The 18,948-nt window shown below is 32.3% G+C and overlaps 1 protein-coding gene across 4 annotated transcripts in view; it reads left to right on the top strand.

The window, feature by feature from the left end:
• The window catches only part of LOC142329797 (dual 3',5'-cyclic-AMP and -GMP phosphodiesterase 11-like), a 623,752-nt gene that overhangs the window by 246,222 nt on the left and 358,582 nt on the right, over positions 1–18,948 (top strand). For 2 of the 4 annotated variants that reach the window (XM_075374652.1, XM_075374643.1), the window contains exon 1: positions 16,057–16,465. The exons of the other annotated variants lie outside the window; for them this stretch is intronic. The gene's annotated coding sequence lies outside the window, so the exon portion shown is untranslated. Of the gene's footprint in view, positions 1–16,056; positions 16,466–18,948 lie in introns of those variants that run through there. 4 annotated transcript variants of the gene reach the window in all.

Here is an 18,948-nt window from a genome sequence, read left to right as displayed (position 1 = left end):
GTTGCTGAGAATATCAAACAACCGATGATTCAGAGTATTGGTCTCTGATTTACGAGCTTCGTGATTTATGATGTATGTTAAACCAGAAACGTGCTCCGCATTTTAATACTCCTTTTTCCATCGAGTCTGTTCGTACGTAACCTTTGCACCAATATGTTACTAGAATTACCGTATTGTAATATCGAATTCTGTTAAAGTCATGTGATTGTTATTTTCTTTTTTTTAATATAAATACTCACCGTGACAAATTGTAACTGTTTGTCATACGTTCATAAACATTTTCGCATATACATATATATATATATATATATATATATATATCATGTAAACTGTAATTTGGTAGTATTACGCAGATTCTCTTTACAATAAATAAAATTGTGTAATCAAAGAGGTATCGACTGTAGAAAATAATTTTATCAGTGAATAATACGATAAACAAACAATAATTAAATTAAATGATAATTTATTAAAGATAATTTTTATAACTTTTTTTATCAGAGGATATTTTTTTAAATTACCATCAACAAACCCAAAGATTTTTCGATTAGTTAACACATTGTCAGTCGATGTATACAATCAGTCAGCCGTTATTTTAGTTGTATGATAATGAAGAAGAACCCAGTATTGAATCCAGTTGAAGATTTAATTACTGCTAATCGGATTTAAATGCACTTAATAATAATCTTTGGTGGTTGAAGTTTTGACGGCTCTTCTTTGTGCTTTCAGAATTGACGGCCTAAGACTGGCAATTCCGAATGTTGAATTGTAGTTAGAAATAGAACTTCTTGGGTCATACCACTTCAAAAATTCAATAAATAAAAACGTGAAATTCATAGTGTTACTGATTTTTCCGTTATAGAATCAGTTTAAAATTTACCATCTCCTACAGTTACACCAGTTCTACTGTAACATAGCATTCAGGGAAAAAAATCATCAAAAAATATTTTAAGTTGAAAGGTATGCGACCCTTCTAACGAGTAAAAAATGTTGGGACTGTTCCTACCCGATAACTCTATAAAAAGGTATTATTAAAAAAAAAAAAAATAGTCAATCCCTAATTTTAAACTAAAAAATAGGAAATTTTTTGAACCGCATCTCAATGGAAAAAAATAAAGCGCTTCCTAAAAATTTTTATTCTCCCAGTTTCAACAGAATTTCTTTACTGTTAAGGCATTATTGAAAATGGTTCATTAATTTGCTACTTTACACTATTTGTCCCAGTCGTTATTATGGGTATGTTGCATTTAAAAGAGCATCAGATAGATTTCGCTTTCTCTGAGAATTATGCTATTCCTTATATCGTCAGTCCTTGCGGTGTGCATAGTGAAGTCATTTATAAAGTTAAATTTCGAAAGGCTTGACGTACGGATTTGTCAATTATCAGTTGGCAGATGAATTAAAATTTAATTATAATTATTATTATTTAAAATAATTGAATAATACTGTCAATTATTTATTGGCATACTGATTTGCATGAATTCATCGGCTCACGAAAAATGAATTTGCTTTCTCGCCTGCCTAGTAAGCCAGGCATGGACTGCTTCATGTTCATTACAAACGCTCTGCTGCAGTTTTCGGGACTGACTTTTTTCTCGTTTCTGGTCGCCTACAGCCATCTGTTAACGCACCTAACGTTCATAGATTATATAACAGAGAAAATATTACTATCAATCAAAAATGGCCCAGCGGATTATTGCATTTATTCGTTTGAGATCCCAGACTTGAAAAGTGATAAAATAATACTTATAAAATTCCGAATATGTTGTGCACATTCGCTTAAGTGTGTTAGTTACGTATTTTTGAGTTCGTATTGTTCAGTAAATTTGAGTTCATATCTGAGAAACGGTTTTACTTATAATCTTAAAATATGGTGGATATCTTGTTTTCTGGATCAGTTCTACTGAACTATCAAAAACGTTCTGTTAAAAATCTGAAAAAATCGGATGAGAAGTAAATAATGAAACATTATATTATATCGTGGGAGTATTATTTATATCTTAAAGAATACAATAATTTCGGAGCAACTCATGAAAATCCAGAAATGCTTCTCCTTATATTTATTTATATATATATAAATACGGGGCCAACCCACGGGCTCCCCAGGCTCACGGGGACCTCCTGGGGCCACAGGACCTATCCCAGGGCCGCAGAGCTCACTTCGCTCGCCATTCCGTCTAGCCAGGACCCCCCCGCAGTATTCATTACCCTCATGGCTGAGAGAATAATATGTATAAATAACAGTTAAACTATTCAAGCTTTACAGAAACCTGAAAAAGAAACTAAATTATAAAAGATGGAATAATAGTAGTTATGGTAACTAAAGTACACAGACCTTTGACGACGAAAGATTCACAACTTATTTCTGTTGTCGTGGTGACAAAAATTAATTATCAATTTTTTTTACTTCAGTGAATTTCTTTGGGGGCTAGGGCTTAAAACCTTTCCTGGGATTACACAAATGTATCCTTCAAATTTAAAAGGAATCGGTTGGGTGGTTCTCTTGTGCTTGAAGAACAAACAGAACAAACAAACAAAGTTTCGGCTTTATACAGTACGTTCGGAAAGTCGCTGTGCACTATGCTTTAGAATTATGTGGTGCATTCTGTTCTTTCGGCGTTAGGTTGGTTGCCCTATGGATTCGTTTGGCGTTGCTCAGTAATAAATCAAGACATCAGTTGTTGAGTTGTGATTGAATATGCTTCGTTTCGTGTTGTTTCGTTTATCGGAATCAATAGTTGCAAGAAATGTAATAGTTGTTTCGGTAGAGGAGTGTATTTTTCTCACGTCTTTCGTGAAGTGACAAGTATACTAGATTTAGTGAAGCACAATTTTCTGAAATTTTTCAAATACTCCTGTTCCTCATCGCAATGCAGTTCGAACTCTTATAGAAAAATTTCGGACAACAGACTCTGATGAAAATGCTGATCGAAGTGGAAGACCACCTAAACTAAACGAACAAAAGCTCCTTGATATTTCAGATGCATGAAAGTCAATGCCTAAGTTAGCACAACAACAAGATATCAGAGTTGCTACCGCACATAAGCTGTAAGAAAAGAACTGAAACTTTTCCCCTACAAAGTAATGTGTGTTCAAAAACTGAACCTACAGAACGTGCCAAAAGGCTAAATTATTGTCAACGGTTTAAACGTTTTATTGACCAGAATTTCGTAGGTATCCTCGACATTACTTTTTTTACAGAAGAAACGAGATTTCATTTGGGAGAGTATATTAATTCACAAAATGCACGACTATGGTCGACAACTAATCCCTGTGAATTACTCAAGCAATCTTTATAAGAAGCGAAATTCGAAGTCTGGGTCGGTGTAAGTAGTCATTGTGAGTCTGTCTTTATTTAAAGTACAGTTAATTAATAGTGATCGTTATTGTGATGTTTTAACAAACTTCATTAGTCAGTTAAAAGAAATGGAAATCAATCACGGTTGGTTCCAACAAGATAGCGCCACAGGGCACATAGCTAATAGGTCAATGACTTTTTTACGAAATTTCTTTGGAAAACGAATAATTTCGAGGGGTTTGTGGTTTGCACTATTGCCTGATCTGACTCCTCCAGATTACTTTCTATAGGGGCAGCGAAATAAGTGTATCGCAAAAGACCACTTAATACTGACGAACTGAAAACCGCAATTACGGCATACGTACGAGACATTCCAGTACATCAGCTAAAAAGTAAAAGGGTTTGTAGACAAACTGAAGCGTGTGCAGTGTTGTATTGATCTTAGAGAATGTCATTTTCAACAACTTTTATAAATTATTCCAGTTATTGTAATATCCTTTTCTATAAAATAAAGATACAAAGTAATAATTCAGAAAGTATCGTCAGTACACTTACAAAATTCCAATGCACAGCAACTTTCCAAACCCTTTGTATATAAGATTATTACAGTAATTAAATGGAAAAAAAGTGAAAAATAACATGAAAAAAAAGAAGAAAACCGAAATATATTTTTTAAATTAAATAATAAAAAGTGAAGTTTGGATAGAAGCCACCAAACAAAAATATTTAAACTAATCACATTCATCATTAAATTAATCTATAAAAATATTCTGGTTCGTGAAAGCTTGTCAAGAAATAATAATATTCGAAATACCGTTGAAAATAATTCGAAAACACATAATAAAAGGGCTATCCCTAGAACTTAATTTTTATAAATTTTTAATTTTAACTGTTCTTCTTAATGTTTTCTTAAGACTGTCCTTAAAATACTGTCCAGGAAAAGTTTGAAAATTATTTTTTTATTCAGACATTCCTAAATAATATCTTTGTAGATGACGTTATGTTATGTTTTGCGTTAAATTAACTCACAATACCTAAGTATAAGACTGAATTAGAAGTATCTTTTACTAATTAAAAAAATTCTCTTAGAAGTTTTATAATAAGTAAGGTTTACGAGTTATATAATATTCGAGTTTATCACTGGGAAAAGTTTAAAATTTCTGGTCTGTTGAAACACCAGGAAAGGAAAAAGAAATGCGACTAAAATTAGCCTCTCAATACGTCTCCACCACCATCCCATTTTCTAGTAAGTAGAATCGATTCCCAAAGTGATACTCCAAATTTTATGACTAGACGTTGAAACTTTCCTGACATATAAAATAGAACATTTAAACAGATATAACTATACAAATAGGACAGTATAAAGATTTTATTTTGAACCTTACGAATCTTAAAGGACATCTTTTCTTAAAGGACAGGTAGAAGAAAAAAATTGTGTAGGCAGGCCACGTTTGGAATATGTAAAACAAATTGTTAGGGATGTAGGATGTAGAGGGTATACTGAAATGAAACGACTAGCACTAGATAGGGAATCTTGGAGAGCTGCATCAAACCAGTCAAATGACTGAAAACAAAAAAAACGAATCTTAATCTGTTGAAAATTCTTTTCTTCCATTCAATTTTTAACTAAATAACTTCAATTTCTTGTATGAATAATATAATATAATATAATAATCGTAACAATAATAACAGTAATAATAATAATACAATGACCTACAATCATTTTTAAACCCTAAAAAGTTTATTCCCTAAAAAAATCCCATCACCCTCAACCGATAGTTTATTTTAATTAATTGTACCATTCCACGTACTTACAAGTTACTACACAGATTTTATGACAATAGAGTAAATATGTTTTTTGTTTTAGAGTAAAAAAATGCCATCGTACTTGTGCATGCGCGCACGTTCACTCCTCAAAATAATATCCCAACATACACGCGTTCGCGCACTTAGACTCGTACATAAGAACAACTGATACCTACAAAACTCGCGCATGCACAAAATGCAAAAATTTTTAATCAAAATTTTAATATTTTTGATATCAGATGACCTAATCATGAATCAGAAAATAAAATCCGAAGATGTCTCTGATAATTATAGTATTATAACAATATTAAAAACTAACGTTATTTTTCTGATTGTTATTCTATTATTATCAGTCAATAATATTTACTAATGGCAGAAATAACATATTCACTTATTCAAGAACTATTTAACTGCCGACACGCACACGTATATTACATACGATTTAGATTTCTCTGTAAATTTTACGTATTATTTATTTAATCTATAATTGAGTGTAGTTAATTAAGCGCTACAATTGATTGAGTAAAAAGAAATTATACAAATATTATCAGAGGAGTCGGACATACTGGCACCAATCATCTGATCACGATGAGAACGGCGTCTTCTCTGTTGCAATAAAATTTCATTTACGGTCAAGGTTCGAAAGTTACTCGTAATTATATGAGATAATAAACACAGTAAAGTGGTTGAAATAAAATTACCGACATCGATTTTCATAGTTATTTTCACGTATTTAAACGAAATTTCATAAGTTGCCTAAAATGTTCCATTAATAAACTCCTTTACCATTAATAATTTCTGTTATTTATTTTTTCATTTAAAAGTAATTATCGATTATGACATTGATTGATTATTGATGAAAATAACACCAGTCGTAGTTAATAATTTAGAAATTTTTACTATAACTGGATGTGGAATTGCACGTGATTTTACTGTCAATTTTATGTACAGAGCGTTCGAAAAGTATACGTACCTAATAAAAACGATTACATGAGTATTCCGTGAGTAATTTTTTCTATAAAGATTGATAGTCCTGTGTTGTGAACAGTTGATTTCCGCAAACCAATCAGACTTGTAACGTTGAGATGAGAAGTATGTCTTTGGGTCTATGTTGTTCATTGTGTATTCGTCGCCTGTGAACGATTGAGACCGTGACTTTCCGTGTGCGCTCAGAATTGTGTTAACTTTAGAACAGCAAATATTTCTCGTTAAATACATCTTCCAAGAGAACTGTGAGTAGACATAAGGCAATGAAAGATCAGTTTTCCGTTAGATTTGGAGGTACACCGGTTCCTAATCAACGTATGTAAGAGCGCTAATCAAGAAATTTAAGGAGACTGGATCAGTACAGGACTAAAAGCGAAGTGTAGACCATCGTCAGTACTCTATGAAGTAAAACTGCTCTTTTTCTTCGAAGGATATTTAAGTTGCTGTGCGCCGTATTTTCAACAAGTTCATGTGAAAGTTGGCCAACAGAAAAACATCGGTGTGCGACTGCACACAAAGCAGTTCGTAAAAAGCTCAATTTAAATCCCAAGTGAAAGCGGTTCAAAAGTAATTAATTGGTCACCATTAAAAGATCATTCTCCTTATTTATAGGTCACCTAGTCTGAATTTTACAGATTTTCTTTTGGTTTTGATGCACTTTTAATGGGCACCATGCAAAAATAGTCATCCTTTTGAAGTATATAATGAATGATTTGCTTTCTTATGATATTCATGTTGAATGTTTAAATAATACGATTAGTTATGGTCCATTTCTACGATAAACAAATAACCTTGAGTTTTTAATAATAAATTCTTTTGTGTTGACTACTTTTTTACCAAACATGATGAAACTTTTGGCTTACAAGCATACTTAATAAAAACTTAAAATCTGATTATTTTAGTGTTTTCGTATCAATAAAAGACAGTCAAAATATTATATGAAAATTTATTTACTGCAAAGTTGGTGTGACCAATATCTACTACTGCACGGATGGTGAAACATTATTATTAATAAGTTAGGAAAATGTGTTATGGGATGAGGGGATGTGGATAAGGCTCTCGATAATTTTCTTGCTATTGCTAATAACCACATTGAACAAACCTGTTACCGTATAATTAAAAAGTTATGTAGATTAACACGTTGAATTATAAAAGGAATACTTAACCGTATTCGAAATAAAAAATACATCTAAAGATAAAACAGTAACTTATAGTAAAATTTTAAAACATAAAACTTATAATAATTTTTAAATATCACAAGTAAAATTATAAAATATTTATAATTTTACTATATATTTTAAATATATAGTAAAATTTTAAAACATAAAACTTATAATAATTTTTAAATATCACAAGTAAGGTAGCGTCAAATAGTTTATCTGAAAAAATAAAATTCACGAGGTGATAAAAATATATTTACTATACTCTAAATAAAATGCAATCATCCTGTTGCAACAATACTGTACATCAATTCTTTAGAACAAACAAATCTGAAATAATCATAATTCTTTTGAAGAAGATTTTATTTTGTAATCTCTATTGTTAATAATATTTTATCCAAAGGTATTGAAAAAATAACTTAGGTTTTCCTACTTATTGTACTAATACTTTCCTTAGCCCAGTTGTTCCTGCTGAGATTCAAAATTTTATCAGTGAAATGAAAATTATAAACTCTTTTTACAGTCATAATTTAATAAAGTTTAGAGAAAATACAATTGCCTTTTGTCAACCCATTTTTCATACAAATTTATGTTTTGAAAATTGAGTATTTCCAAATTTTGTTTAAACATGTAATAATTATCTTCTTTTACAGAAGGATCCATAATATTTTTAAACTATCTCTTTAACTTTGTCATTATCCAAAATTTTAGAGAAATGTATAAAAACTCAACTCATATTGTTTGACCAAATATTTTTGAAAATATATCTTGGGAAATATGTAATCTGTAGTTTTCCTGACGTAAAAAAAAGCTTTTGAGTTTTTAATCGATCTAAATAACGTGTATTGGTAATAAAAAATTGAGCTAATATTTTTACCGTATTAAGGGAGTAACATTTAATGTATTACATGTTTATTTAAATGGAAGGCCACAAAATAAAAATCAATCAATAGTTTTCTAGGCAATAATAAGTCAATTCATCCGACGGGCCCCAGGAAATGTATTGAACGTATTTTGTTTGTAATATCAATAAAAAAAATTAATCTTAAAATTTAGTGTACAAACGTAGTAAATAAGGCATAAGTTGTGTAACGAGTAATAATACATTAATAATTGATGAAAATTATTTGATGTCAAAAATATATTACTGATATATATAATTTTTTTTTTTGTTCTATTCCAATCATTTTTATAATATTGGTATTCTAAGAATTAAAATATTAGTTTTTATATGGTTAATTCTCATCAGTATAATTTAAAAAGAATGTTTATATTATTATTAGCAGGTTGCTGTTATTAACGGTTTAAAATCGACTTGTAGAATTTAAAATTCTGTCGGTGTATTTGAATTGTTCCGTTATTTTTAGGTAGATATCATATGAAAACTACCTATTGTAGTGGGTACTATGATTCGACTTCCGGAAAATTTCAACATATCTTTGCGTTTCACATCCCCAGACCCCAAAACCACCATCAGTTCAAAATTTTATATAAATCTATATATATATATATATATATTTCACTTTCTTGTGGACACGATAACTCTCGTAATATTGCGTCAATCACTTTCAAACTGAAATATAAAATATAACCACCCAAAATCTCAGTTGAGTTCGTTAATGGGATAGATGGACCATGGATTGGAAATGGGGGGAGCTTTTTCGAGAAAAAAAATCGCTGTACCTTTCTTATTAAGTAAAATATCGAATTTGTTTAAAGTTCAAACTATTATTTCGATAAGGCCCTAAAACTTATCTAAGTAAAGTTTTTTGATATCACCAACCATTGGCCCAGAGGGCGAAAAAAATGGGGTTTCGAAGACAAAAAAAAATCATACCTTCATACCTCCCTTAATAGGCGCAGTATCGAATCAGTTTAAAGTCGGTTGTTAGTCCTCTGAACATTACCTGAAACTTTTGTCTGAAACAACTTTTGATATAATCAACCCTTACGGCAAGGTATGACCAAAATGTTGCTGGAATTGTAAGAATATGGGGCTTGTCACATGTGAAACGTTTTTCACATGCAACCATTGTCGTATTGAGTATATTTGAAGTTTTTCTTAACTTTAAGGTGGAAGTATTTTTATCCCCTACTTATTAATGGTGAAATCTACCTCCACCTTCCGGAGTGACAGAGGGATTTTTTTTGTTATTGTATTTTAATTTTTATTGTTTATTTAATGTTTAAGCGTATGGCTACTCCTAATCTCGGTAAGGATTTTCCTTTTGAGACCGTAATTATGTACTGCATAATCTTAATTTGTATACTGAATTTTGTTAAATAAAAGGTAAGGAAATAGATAAATAAATAAAAATTAATAATAATGGGTGACAAACGATTTCCAATACTATTGACATTCAGGATGCTGTTCAGGATGTAATTCCGCAACTATTGCTATCGATGTAAATTCTCTATATCATTATTTCGGACCTAATAATTTTTCTCGAAGAGTTTCCGTCATCCGTGGTGGATACGCTCTTGTATATACCCTAGGTAGAAGGAAATCTTTTAATCAACTATTTGAGCAAGCAGGTTTACTAAGGTTTACTATTAATAGTACAGTACGTCAGCGGAACGATAGAATTTTGTTGAATTCAGAATGGGATTCACGCATTCTAGTATTTCAAAACTTAGTATAGAACGATAAGGAGTTTAATGACAACTGTAAGATGAATAATTCACGCTTCTAGTAGAACTTCGACTGAGATCGCGACGTAGGACTATGAATTTATTTATCAACAAACAGCATAATATATTATTTGACGTCAGTGTAATCTATTTTTTACTTACACTATATCAATTACCATAGTCTATACGCATAAGATTTATCCAATTTGGCTTTATTCCATTGACACTGAACTAAAATATAATGATTAAGCCGAATTCAAGATAAATTTACGTAAAAAATTTTATTTCAAAAAATTGTGAAATCGTACTTGTATTTTTTCCTGTTTTTTATTATGTAACTAGAAAAAAGTAAATTACCATTAGTAAAAAAAAAAAAATGTTATTTTAGCTTCCAGTTACCAAAAACGTAAAAATTTTTTTTATAAAATTCCATATTAATTGTTTTCATAGTGTGCAAATTGGCGTCCATTTTACCTTAAATCTCAGGAAAATTTAATCTGCAATCATGAAATTTGATGTGATATCTTGTTTTTCATTTTCAAAAGTTCTCCTAGAAACCTCCTAGTATAAACGTCATCAATGTAGCTAATTTAATTTACAGTATTTAAATTTGTTTTTAACAATAAAACTTATTCGGTTATTAACTGATAAAAAGCAAAAAAACAGTCTAAAGTTATTACCGATCAAACATCGATACTGCGATAAAACTAATAATTTTTCATTAACCTCATCCCAGTCAAAAAATAAAATTATAACTAGTGTGCTTGTTTTTATCCGTTAAAAAATGTAAATAATTACTAATAATATTTACTTTTAATTACTGTATAGTTATCTTTTTCGACTAATCAAAGCCACCTTAGCAATTTTTTATTTTGAAAAAAAAATCTTTCCCGATCTAAATAGATATTTTAAGAAAACTGTTGGATATCCGGCAAACGGTTGCCCGTAAATGTCAAAATTCGGCGGTGAAGCGTTTAGCCCTTTATGTAGAGTGCACGAGGAATCGAATTCTGTCCAATTTACACTTCCAAGAACATTTATAAAATAAAAAAGCTTAGCGGATTTTTAAAAATAATATCTATATTGATAACTTTATTAAACGCGTAATCCTTGTCTCATTAATTATTCATTTAACTTTGTTGACTTACAAAAATAAAAAATAAAAATATGTGAGAATTAATGAATAGAATAATACTTGGTCATATTAAAAACAAAGATATTGTTCTGTACAACCGATAATTCAGAGAAATAAACAATACATTGTTATAGAACGTATGCTCTTGAATTTTATATGTAAATGTGTACTTTTGTATGTGAATGTACACAAGTGATATGTTACGAATGTTCGCCGCGCTCTGATTTAGCACGTACGTAGTTTTTTTAAATGAAGTGAATTTCATTAATAATTAGTGTTTTAAACATTGAATGAAGCGTAAAATTATTTTTGTACAAAGATAATTTAATGTTTTAAAATAATAACAAATTAGTTAATGTGCTGAACACCTTTACTGAAGATTGAAATCAGCTTATATATTATTATATTCTATATAAATTAACGATAACATATAAAATTCATTTGTAGTTAAATTTATTTTCATTTTCCGAAGCAGTATAATTTTAGAAATGTATTGAATATATTGTTATTAGGTTGAGATTTTAATATATACATATATGTATATATGTATATATATATATATATAATATATAATGGAATTTATATATACGCAAGGAGTGTTATCCTCTCCGGGAACCCTAACCTCATGACCGCGTCAAAAAGTAGGTTTCACAAGAGGGGGCTTAGCACAGATCCTTGGGGGACCCCCGTACATCCGGAAACTTATTTCTCCTCTCCTTCTACTGGTGTCAGCAGCTCTCTAGCCCGTAAGTTGAGGCTCTTAGGTATAAACTTATATTCCTCCTCCGCATTTCTTCCAAGACGTATCTTTGCGGAATGTTATTAAAGGCATTGCGGACATCCAGGAGGACATCAATCTTTCTGGTCCTCCAGGTGCCCCCTCTACTTGTTTCTATCCGCCTCACTACCTTGGTGAGGGCATCCGCCTTGGTGAACCCAAATTTTTTTGGCGCCAATCCTCCGGATGCCTCTAACTCAAATTGAACTCGTCCCGCGAAAATCCCTCGTACAACTTGACGATCGTCGGCAATAGACGTAACGGTCTGTATGACTGTCGCTGACCTACATTCAGCTGTTTCGGGATTAACAGCAATTTACCAACTTTCCATGTTGTAGGAAAACTCCCTGTAGTCAACGCCTTGTTGATTGCCTCCAATAGAAGCCATGGATATGATTTTGCTAACGAATTTAATAGGATGCCCGAGACCTCGTCTGGACCCAGACTCTTCTTTGTATGTATTCTACCAACTGCTTCGTGTAATTCTTCTATAGTGAACCTTCGCTCTTCCTGTGTTGTGACAATCACGCGGGGCACTTCCGTGGTTTGAAATAATTCTGTAATCGCTTTTTGAGCTTGATCTCTGGATAATGTGCGCGGGGGCATGCCAAACTTCCATATTATGACCCGATACGTCCGGCCCCACGGGTCAATATTTAGTTCCCCTACTGCTTCTTTCTAGGCTTTTCTTTTTGCTTGTTTGATCGTGGCATTAAGATTTCAAAGTGCAGTCATGTGTGGGAGAGCAGCTTCTGGCACCTCCGCCGGTCGGTTCTGTCTTTCTCTTTGCATTTTTCTCCTCGCCGCAAGAGTCACAACTCGTAGTTCCGCAATTTCATTTGCCCACCAGTGAACTTGCCGTTCCTCGGTTTATTTTTTCATTTTCTTTACAAATAATTTGTAGGAAGACCTCTGGAGTCCGTCCTGCATTCCTTCCACTCTCTCAGTCACGGCACTGGTAAAGGATTGGATCTATGATGTCGACGGTTTCCATTTACCACCCTTGGTATGAATTACCAGACTCTCCAGTCCAATGCAGTTGATTGGGTTGCATGGCATTTCTCCCGTCATCACCCCATTCGGTCGCCCTGAAGCATAAGACCGATTGCCTGCGCCACAAACAGCTGCTGAGCCTCGAATCAGTTAAACGACCAGTCCAAACTAGCTCCTATAGCAAACCTAATTGCGTGAGCGAACTAAGCGTGATGACACACACCACTTCTTTGTGTCCCACCGCTCACATGTCATTTTAAAATTATTACTAAAAATGGGTGGGTGCACCCTATCAACTAATAATAAATGTATATGTGACACTCAATAATTTAATTTATTTCAAGACAGCAATTCGCTGCCACGCCTAAGTCGCTGAATGCCGGAATGTACCTATCCACCAATATTAAAGTGCTTGGAGGTTTAATATGCTGGTGGCTAGCCATCACTCTCGGGTAGCTTGTAACAGCAGCACGGTAGGAGTCTTTTCCCTGAATAAATTACTGATGCCGGCTAAACAACGCAACGGCATCAAGGAACACTCATACGGTCTGATAATCCGGCTCTCGCCACATTGAGTCGCTACTTATGAGTGACCAATCTTCCCCCTGACCTCTAAGTTCCAGGGTGGCCTGAATTCTGCCCCAAAAGTTGGGCAGTCGAACATTATGTGTTCGTTCGACTGAACCTCCCCGCAGACGCATTGCTCATCAGCTGCCAGGCGGAATCGAAAGAAATATTGGTTCAAGTTCACGTGATTGGAGAACATCCGGGCACCCGTTGCTCTTAGAAACAATGGAGAGGCATACCATCCACCCAAATCCTGTATAAATTTATACAAGGACCTTTCCTGTTCGAAATTTAGAACCGGTGCATTGAGATCATCGTTTCGGCTGGAGTAGTGTTGGCACTGTAAATAGTACAGTGTAGTGTTATATAGCAAGAAGCCAGCGGCCAGTCCAGCAATCCATCCCCATTGTGTGCATCAACTGAACTTTCTAAACTATGACGAATAATAATTGATTTACCAGAACATTACAAAACTTTTATATTACTTTTAATAAGAAAATAATTATATAAATAAATAAGAAATTTCTAAGAAGCAAGGGAAATATCCATTTTTAACCTTTATATGCTGATCTCCGTGGTGAAGTGGTAACGTCTTGGTCTTTCATCCGAGGTTCGGGTCCTAACCCCAGTTAAACTGGTATTTTTTGCACCCTAAAAAAATCATTATCATTACATTGTCAAATTTTTTCCTCATTTATACTAATAAACACAGTTTTGGGTCATCAATGTTTTATTATTTCCTAATGTAACTTTTTATGTTGAATTACAAAATGGAATCAAAATTTTTCCATCACCCACAGTTTTTGTGTAATACCATTCAGAAGTTTTAATTTTGCAGAATTTTATTGTATTTTTTTTTTAGGGATAACACGTATAAAAAGAATATTTTAAATGATTTCTAACAGAGGGTGGAGTACATATTACATTATTAAAACAACAGTCGTGTATGCGTGATGGTTCAATTACTTTAGTTTCTGACAAGTCAGCACAGAGGTTTTTCTCTGCATCGATTAACACACCAGAATTGTTTAAACGTTCGCTGAATATGACGTATTGTAGTTTCATTCTATTTTATAAAATTATGTTAGTGAATAAATATGCCAAGGAAGTGCGTAAATGATGCGGATAACTTCTGTGTACGTGGGAATTTGATGTTTAAAGATCAACGAGGAAGTTTTATACCACTACTTAAAAAATATTAAGAGCTATAGTTTAGTCTGTAAAATTGGTCATAAAGATAAGAAATGGGCCCCTCACATTTGCTGTTCGACCTGTGTGAAACATCTGTCAACTGCGAACTAGCGGTAATCGGCCCACGAGTTTTGGTATACCAGTGGTGTAGCGTGAACTGCAAGACCGTCTGTCGGACTGTTATTTCTGTATAACAAAAAAGAAAAAATAAGTACTCGTAGTAAATTCAAACGTGCAGTGCAGAAGTCGGCTTTATCATCTCCTGTACGGCCAATGTTTCATGGTGAAGACATACCTGTATCGCATCCTCTAATACATTCAACGTTAGATGATGAATCAGAATATAAGGTAGCCACTGAAGTTCGATATGAGGAGTAAAATGATCCTACTTTTAAAGCTGAATCCTCTTCCCACGTACCTCACTCATCTAACTCGAGGTGAAATAAACGAACTTGTTTGGGTTTTGATCTTATCGAAGAAACAAGCTGGAGTTTTTGTTGAGAGGCTGGAATCTTCTCCACAGTGGCACTAAAGTGTATTTCTTTTGTAATAGTCAAGAACAGTTTCAACATTTACATTCTGAAGAAAATAGTTTAATATACATAACAATACTCGTGTTGACATGGATGCACTTCATTGTGAACAAATCTCTTCAGAATGGAGTTTATTTATGACAAACTGACTCTTGGAAAACTATTTTAAAGGCTTTTGCACAATGGCAAAAAATTCCTTCTGAGGTTTTACCTGATCCAACTCTTAGATGATTACATATTTTGTTCCTTGTGCCAGAAAAAAAATTTTGTCCTCAGTAATTGATGGAAATATTTATGTACAGGTGCTCGGTTTAATCTGGGCTGTGACTGTTTAACATATAATATTATTCTTTAATTCAGTTGTTAGTTGTTTCTTGTAACTTAGTCATAGATTTAATAAGTTCATAATATTAATGTGCAAAATGAGACTTTTATTTATTGATGTGTGTATTTCAATATATTAGTTATAGTAAAATATATGTTATAAATAAATATATTGTTTACAAACACGAATAATTTAAATGTAGTTAATGTTTAAACAAACAGAGTACTTAATGTTAAATAAATAGATTGTTTACAAACATGAATAATTAAATGTAGTCAATGTTTAAGCATAGCATGATATTTATTATGTAAAAATGTGAGCAAATTTCTTTTCCGTAAGCAATAATTTATTCTGATATAGATATGCGTACTGTGCTAATAATATTTTATTATACAATTTAATTTATCATTTACTCACATATTTATTACCGTTTGATAACTTTATTCAATTAAGTTTATTTACTACGTACAATTTTTTATAATCGTATCAGTCTACCGTCCTGCAAAACGTCAAAAATAATTATCTGAGAAGGTGCAATACAGTGTTTTACGACGGCTCAAATAAAGAGAAAGAGATATTTAGCTTGGTCGAGGGATTTTTGAAATCTGATTGTGGCAGCACTGCGAGCCCGTGCATTCTTACCCGAACTGTTTGCTGGTTGAAATGCTAATCGCTGTGTAATTTGTGTGATAGAGAATGTGTGGAGTGTGCAGCTAGGAAGTTAAGTCAGGTGTTCTGTTTGTTTACATGTTGGCATCTCGGTGAAGTATCTATAGATTGTTCTTTTGTCCGGGTCGATGTGCTCAGCCTGTCAACCCATGTGGTTATGTGCAGTGTATAACCTTCCTATTTGCAGCAGCAGCGGCATCGCTATTTCAATTTGGGGAACCTGTTTTCAACAACCTTTATTGCGTCGTTGACCGACACTGAGTGCATACAGTCTCTCGCTGTACACGTGTGCTCAATTCAAGTCGCCTTTATCTATTTATAATACGTTCATCGACAACAATCGGGAACATAGTGCAACATAACCTCTACAGGAAGAGGAAGCTGATCGACGTAATGTGAGTATAATTGTTTTTATTTGTGGTTCAGAATGTCTGATAAAATTAATTATTAGCTAAGCCCTTTTAATAAATGTTATGATTTTTTAAACGGTCAGTTTATGAGTTGTTAAAATTTTACCGTTACAAATAGGTGAACGATACAAAAAAAGCAGTCTATTAAACCACTAAATTATATATGTAATATTTTGGCATTTAGTTACTGCAATAACAAAATTGTAATCAAATGCTCCGTTGCGGAATACATTTGGTCGAGCGGCTTCAGTGGGGGAAGGATACGTTAGGTGGGAGTAGTTCCCCCACCACTATTTTGTTCTCAACATTTTCATCGACCAAAGTTAATTTGTTTTGATATTAGCGAACGCTTTGTATTTAAACCTGCTGCGTTTTTAAGCTAACATTTATTAGAACTAACATTACTAATTTCCATTTACATTAGTTTAACATTTATATTATAATTTAATGTAAAACTTTAATACGCATGTAAATATATCATCAGTATTATATTGTATTTCACGGGAATAACTTGTTACGAAACAAGCTTTTATCATCTTTGAATTTGTTCCATTTATTTACTGTAAATATAACAAAAACACCTTTTACGTGATTTTTTTCAGCTTTTGTAATGAATGCGTCATTCATGGCGTCCTGTTTTCAAGGCGGTCTTGAAAACAGACCGGTGATGTTTCATATTTTAAAGCGTTATTGTATAAAAATTAAAATGTTGGAACGCAGTTATATATTCATTAAGTGTTATAAAAGAATAAATAATAGTATTTTTGTCACAGGAATGACTTTTCCCTTTATTTCGGTTTCAAACTATTTTATGATGGTTAACTGCAGAGCATTTTTGGGATATTTACCCTTACTTTACATTCAAATTCTCTGAAAGATATGCTAAAAGTCATTTTTTTTTTTAGATGTGACGTATTTTATGTTTGATTTGAGGATTTAAGACAAAGTATATTTAGTCTGCACTGTTGTGGCTGACTCAGAGTAGTCAATTTGTAGTCATACTATCATATACTGCATATACATATGTTCTTAGGGAATGTATTAGAAATTATACGATTATATTTAATTCAGTAATATAGACGGATATATTAAGTTATTCATTCTACTGTTTTTAGTTCATCGGACATTTTTCGTTACTGCCGTTTATTTTTGTTTTTTACTAATTTTTATAAGGTAGTATGTACAATTCCATATAATGATTTTAACAGAAAAATTTCTCTAATAAATGCAATTGAATATTTTATCTTATTTTTTTTAACTGTCAATTGTCGCACTTAGCATTTTAAAAACTTCGAGTTTGAAAGTATCCTTTGCCTGTTAAACTTTTTATGAGCGATACTAATTCTTCTTATGGTTTCTTCGATTAGTTAAACGTTATTAGAAAAAAAAGGAAGACCTTACATGAGCTTAAATCTTTCTATATCTACTAATGATGATCGTTTAATCATTGAAATCCTCTTGTAAGTTTTTTAAAGGGTTTCTATTTTTTAACGTAGAAATTTTATATCGGTATTGTATGTAAGACGCACTTCTGTTGGGTAATGACATGTTATTACGCAGAATAGTTAATATTGTAAGAGTCATAAAGTTGTTGATTATTCGAATGAATAGGCTTGTCTGGAATTGGGTTACATCGTTATTTTGTAACATTAATACTGATAATTCTAGTTTTCGAGTTTTGGAAGGTATTTTGTAATTTTATTGCGTTTCGTGGCTACGTTCATAAAATCTCTTCATCGTTTTATCTGAAAATAAAATAATAAAGAATTTAATTTAAAGTAACCTAGGTTTAACTATTTTGAATTTGGATCTTTCAGACACCATTATCCTTCATTTTATTTTTGATAGTAGAGTATCATAGGGTGATTTACTTTTTATGTTTATCCATAAGTAATTAAGAATAACATAAGACTGCTTTATGCATAAAAATTAGATGAAACATTAAAGTTATCTGTACAGTCTTGTATTTTTCTTGATTAATCAAAGTCGGTGTGAAATGTTACATTTTTAATATGAGACCACAACGTATATGAATCGGGTTACTAATTTATTATCTTTAGTCATCTGAGAGGAGGAACTGAGGATATTTTGCCTGATTCTTGCCTTAGCAAATCTTTACATTTTGTTTCGATTTTGCGTGGCAGATTACTAACCATTGACAGATCGATCCGCGCTGTAGAAGCTGATACTACACTGGATCCGTACCTAATTTAGTTGGTCCAGCGGTGAAAAGCTTCTATATCGTACAAACTGAACAAGTTCTTTCAAATCTACCACTTTCCATGTTCTCTCTAAACAGAAATACGTTGATATATGGGGTAGTTCTATTCATTAACGGATCAATAACACAGACCGATCAGTAAACTTAAACAGATATTATTAATGATTCTTCTTACCATTTATGATGTTACATTTTTTTACTTAACCATTTGTGACAACAGTTTGTCGGTTAATGATTATTACAGCTG

Source organism: Lycorma delicatula, chromosome 1 (genome assembly GCF_047948215.1).
Source record: "Lycorma delicatula isolate Av1 chromosome 1, ASM4794821v1, whole genome shotgun sequence".
Classification (NCBI taxonomy): domain Eukaryota; kingdom Metazoa; phylum Arthropoda; class Insecta; order Hemiptera; family Fulgoridae; genus Lycorma; species Lycorma delicatula.
The sequence above is the reverse complement of the archived record's forward strand: the minus strand, read 5'-3'. Positions and strand labels throughout refer to the sequence as shown.